This window comes from Sceloporus occidentalis, unplaced genomic scaffold (genome assembly GCF_023333645.1).
Source record: "Sceloporus occidentalis isolate IW3139 unplaced genomic scaffold, rSceOcc1.0.p SCAF_49, whole genome shotgun sequence".
NCBI classification, from domain to species: domain Eukaryota; kingdom Metazoa; phylum Chordata; class Lepidosauria; order Squamata; family Phrynosomatidae; genus Sceloporus; species Sceloporus occidentalis.
Genome location: NW_028317029.1, coordinates 26,628 through 32,627, shown reverse-complemented (window position 1 = coordinate 32,627; position 6,000 = coordinate 26,628).

The window sequence follows — 6,000 nt, the reverse complement described above, 5'->3', positions numbered from 1 at the left end:
CCACTTCTGCTGGGAGAGTGCTCCATTTATCTACTACTGTCTCACTAAAGTAGAATTTCCATACATTACATCTAAGCCTCTAACCCCCTAGTTTTAGACTATGACCAATCCCGTTGGGTATTTAAATGTTTCTATCACATCTCCCCTCTCCTTTTCTTCCTCCAAGCCGTACATATTAAGGTCCCTTAGTCTTTCCTGAGTTTTTATCCTGCAAAGCACTTATCATTTTTGTGATTTTGGGGTCTCCAGAACTCTATATAATACTCTAGGTGAGATCTGACCAGAGATCTGTAAAATGGCAGAACCTTCTCCCTCTTCACCCTGCTTGCCTTTTCCGATGCTTCATTGCCTTGTCTGCTTACTTTTAAGTAATCAGAAACAATTACTCCTAAGTCTCTCTCTTCCGTTGTCGCTGACAGAACGATGTCGCCAATGCTATATTCTGCCTTGGGATATTTTTGTCCCAAGTGCATTATTTTACATTTATCAACATTAAACTGCAGCTGCCACACTCTCGACCATTCTTCTAATTTACTGTATTTATTTGATATACAGTATATCTATATTATCAACCCGGGCAATATCCTTCTTCGTGTTTGTTTAGGCAGATCTAATAACGCTCTTTGCTTTCCTAAGCTTAGCTTTGTATTTGCTCCCATCTTCCTCATTTTGAGTCTAGTTATAGTTTGTAAAAGCTGGCTTCTTCTCCTTTAATATATTTACGCCATTTACGAAGTACCACAGTGGTTTCCTTTTTCTTTTAGGCTTACAAAAGATGCCCAGACCATCAAAGACTCATTTTTCAAATATTTTAATGTAAAAAACAAAAATCTGCCTTTCTAAGATGAAAAACTTAGTTTTAGTGTAGTGTAATGCAACCTCTCTCCTTATATTAAAACATACAGATTGATGATCACCTACAGTGACATCCGAAATCAAGTCTTCTTCATTGTTGGCTCCATTCGGTAACACACAGTCCCTGTAAGGAATTAAGAATATCTCCACTCCTGGCTGACTCGGGTTTTTCCAGTCTATATCATAATGATAACCTCAAATTTCTTTAGCAGGTTTCTAGCTTAGTGTCTGGGCTTTGGGAGGTATTGGATAGGAGGGAGCAGCTACTCAGTGAGTGAGTCCACTCTGTCCATCCCAGCTCACCTAGAGCAGCCTTGGACCACTTAGGGTATCCACCAGTAAATGGCAGGAAATGCGTATATATGTGGCCTGCTACATTAGTTCAGTTCCATAGAAATGGATTTATCCAAAATGGAGCAGATAGCAGATTTGTTGGAGTGGGTCATGAAGGTGAAGCCGTCAGGCAAGGTGCAGCTTTCGCTTTTGGGTAAGCTTGGTTTTACCTTCCGTATTTTAAAGGTGAAACCGAGGCTGGCCGCACAGTGTACACGAGCAGCCAGAGGGAAAGCTGTAGGAGCGGTGGGAGGTAAGCGGGGGCGGGAGGTGGGATATATGTATATGTGTTTAGATATATCTATATATCTATTTATATATATATTTATGGATGTGTACTTGTTTGTGTGTTTTGAGCATGCATGTGTACTTCTGTGTGTGGATGTTTGAGCATGGATGTGTACTTGTGTGTGTGTGTTTGGGTATGGATGTGTACGTGTGCGTGTGAACATGGATGTGTACTTGTGTGTGTGTTTGAGCATATATGTGTGTGTGTGTTTGAGCATATATGTGTAATTGTGTAAGTAGGGTGAGATGGAGTGTGTGTTATTGAGTATGACTTAGTGTGTGTAATTTGTGTAAGTATGTTTACATATGTTGTATGTTGGGGCAAAGAAGCCACAGACCAGTTGTGTGGGGACAATGATGGTACAGACCCGCTGTTGAAGTTAGGGGGCCAGGGCATTTTTTCACACAGGGCTCGTGGTTTCTAGTTACGCCCCTGGCAGGCTCCGTGGGTTTTGTGGTGTTTTTTAGGGGAAGATGGGTGGCGGAGTCCAGCCCTGTTGAATGGGTTGGTTTTGCATTGTTGGAGCTCTTTCCTATCTCTGTTGCCTTAATGGTTTGGGGAGATAAACTTTACAACACAACTTTTTGGTGTGATAATTTGGCTGTTGTACAGGCGATCAACAGGTGCACAGCGCCATTCCCCTCCCCCCCGGTAGTTGGAATTATGAGGTAGTAGGTCCTGCAAAGTTTGAGGATGAGTGTATGGGTTAGGGCTAAGCACACTCCCAATGGGACTGGTTTTTTTTCAGTGGGATACGTAGCGCCTTGAGCATGTTTTTTGGTGCCGGTGAATTGGGAAGCCTATGGCAGGTCCGTATCGGGCTGATTTAGTTAATCTAAAAAGTGACAGTTTGGTCTAGTATGTTTTGATTCACTTCTATCTATCTCAGAGAGGCGCACTAATTAACCTATTAGTGTCGAGCAGGTTAGATTGATTTGAATGCTCTCCATGGTGGCTTCTAGCTATGAGGCATAGAGCAGTGTATGTCCAAATTAACTGTGCTAGCCCTTCAAGGAGTTCAGTTAAACCTCTCCTAAAAAAGCACAGCATTCAATGACAGGGCCCCATTCATTAAACTGCATTTACGTGGCAGAGCTGAATGCAATATTGAAAAAGTGAAGGCAGCTGATGGAATTATGCAAGCGTATGAATGAATTCCTTTAGATCACTTTACAATCACATAAAGGAAGTCCTTTTTCTGTTAATGAGATAGATTTGGCTACAAGACTTTACTGTAGAATACCAGCTTTAGATGTTATCATGGTTTTTTTCCATCCAGCTTTATTTCAATATGAGTTACACATATATATTTATCTATTTACTGAAGCGTAGTAGACCCCATTCCCAACAATTTATAGAACTGATTTACTTACATACCTATCTCCAGTCACAGATAAGATGAATGACCCATTAATTCATGAAATGCCCATGGAGAAACCCTGTCCACTGTAGTATAAAGGGAATTAGGGTCTCAGGCTGTGACACCAGAATTTGGGGTTCAGGTTTCTTGGTAAGCGTAGACCAGCAAGGAGCAAGAAACTGTGGCAATGGAAGCACTTATATAACTTCTTTCATACTAGATCATAAGAGACTTTGATCATTCACACACACACACTCATAGAAACAGTAGACACTAAGCACTCCACCTGCTGCCTCTTTTGGGTTAAAATGCAATAAGGTCCCACTGATTCGGCTCCCTGGTAAGCAATATAGGCATGGAAAAATCTCCAAACTTGGGGTGCTTTGATGAAGTGGCCGGCTAAGCAATATATGGCCATATAGTGTAATGGAATCCCCAATATTTATGCCTCCTTTATTTCAGCAGCATTCCAGAATCTCAATTTAGATGATTTTTCCTGTCTATATTGTTTTGCTGTCATTGAAGTAAACCATGTTGGTAGTTCTTAGAACTTCAGAAGCCTTGACAGATGTCAAACCCGGGAACTTGCGGCTTCTGACCCTGAATCTTAGTGTTTTTAAAACAATTTCAGGGTCTCGTGGCAGATTATATTCAAGGTGGAATTATGCTTAGAAATTAGCCTAGTGCTTTTTTTAAACCAACCCATGATGACTACATTTCTTTCCCCTGCCTCTTCTTAGGCCCTTTTACCCCCTCTTTCACTGAATCCCCCCTATTAAACCTTTTCACTGTTTACCTCTTAACCCTTTTCCTAACTTTCTCTCTTCCCAACCCATTCTCCTCTCACCCTTAAATTTTTTTACCATGCTTCCCCTTAACATTTTCACCTCCGGCTTAGATTTTTCTATTTCAGTTCCCACTTCTTGCCTTTAATCTAGCGAATGCCCCACTTTGCTCTTACCCCTCCAAATTCTCTACGTAACCAAGTTTCTCAACTGCCCTCTTTCTCCCCACTCCAAGCCTTTGCCCCATATGATAACATGTGCGCTTGAGCCTTTAATAAATAATAATGGTTTCCAGTAGAATGGCTAATGGGTCATTTTAAGTAACTGGTGGGTCGCCACATCTAATGTTTGTAATTGTTTTTTGAAATGGTTAATATTCTGAAGCATCAGTTCAGTTACAAAGTTCCTAGTTATTCAAGTTCACATTATGATAGAATATATATATATATATATATATATATATATATTCTACCAACATTAACATAAAGGATATTGCATTTGCTTCATTTGCAATTAATGACCATAAACCACCAATACTGAGACTTTGCTTTATTTATAATTGATCATACGTCAAAAAGGAAAGTAATGAGGTTGAAAGACCTAACTGCGTACATCATGGATGAGAGAGAGTATAGGGCCGGTGTAGAAATATACACGGGATTGTACTGCCGGTGTCTGCTGCTTTCATGTAATGTAATAAGAAATGCAAGCCGTGCGCTTGTTGTTATAATATTCATTACAAGTACAGATGGAGGAAAGTGAGTCGCGTTCCAGTGTTCGATTTTATTTGTTCGTAGTAATGTGATGCGTACAGCCATCCCCAGCTTATTTGCATTAAACTGTAAGCTGTTGAATATTGTGTTTCCATTCTTTTTTTTTTTTAATTAAAGGAGAATTTCTTCATTCAACATTATCCCGCATACTATTTCATATAAACATATACATCATAATCATCATGTTTTCGTTTACTTATATATTAATATAAAAATGAACTCTTATTTTCTGTTGTGCTGCATGTGGCGGCTGCTATCTTGCTTTTGCAGAACATTTTAAAACGCTCCGTCGCCCTTAGATATTTCCAATTATTATACTGCCCAACTGTCCCGATTTTGCGGACAGTGGGAGTCATGGGCCTTTGATGTCCTCCGGTTGGCCCAGGGAGCTTAAAATCTATAGAGGTCCGTGCTGTTGGAGCAGAAACCTCCATTGTTGCTCCCACATGTACACCAGCGTTGGTCTGCAGCTGAGCTCCTCAGGTGGCTCACCAGGTAAGGTCCCCCACCTGGGTGGCAGTTGTCCTGCCCACTTCTGCCTTTGGCCCTGCCCACTTCCTCATGTAACCACACCCCCAAAACAGGTGTCCTGATTTGAACATCTGAAATATTGGCATGGATTTTAGGTTTACAGGGGAAGCGCATGGCTGTAATCTGTCTCTAGCACTATAGGCTCGTGAGCAGTCTCTCTTAGAACAACGCAGGTAGAATACAGAGATTGTAAATTACAGGAATTAAAACATTTTACGCCCCACTGTATCTATATTTTTTATTAACATCCTTGGTTGAAGGATGTCATCCATTAGGTTACCCGGCTTGCCTTTCAAAGCTGTACGTCTTATAGGCTTGGAAATGAAAGGTTGCCCAGGCTATTGTCAGACTTCTCAGCATATGGTACAGAACCGTCCAGGTTTAATGTGAACCGTTACATAAAGGATGGAAATGATCTAGGGGTGAGACTTGTCTTCTGTATCTCTGGAGGCGCGCGATTGGTTATTCGGCTGTTTCGGAGACCATCTCTTACTCACAGCACCATCTGTTCAAAGGGTAAAAGCACAATGTAAGTTACTTCCTCCGGGATTCGGCAAACCATTTGCCTAATTATACTTTTATGTCTTTCAAACTAGTATCTAGAACACAAAAGATAGATACATCTGGATGTGGCCACGACACAGAGGCAAATTATACTTTCTAAACCGAATACAATTACAGCGACAGTTAAAGAAGGACCTCCTTGCTCTGCAGAACAGCTTTGGTCCCGAAAGCAGCTAAAAATAAATGTAAAAACATATGTACGTTTAAAGTTGTGTCGCTGTAAAAAAAATGGGAAAACTGCAATTCGGTAGATTGTAAAATGAATGCTTTCCCGCAGACTCTTCTCATATATAATCGCCTGCGTTGAATGATTGGTACTTTCGATAAGGAGCCTCTGGTAACATTTCGGATTAATGGAAAACAAGAAGCGGCTCCATAAACACCGCTAAGAAAATGATTTCACGCAACGATTACACCAATAAACATAATTCCAAAGGACTGTAATGCCCTTTTTCTTAACGAAACCCAATATATTAAGAATAATGATCTCATTGGGTCTCCAACACAGAA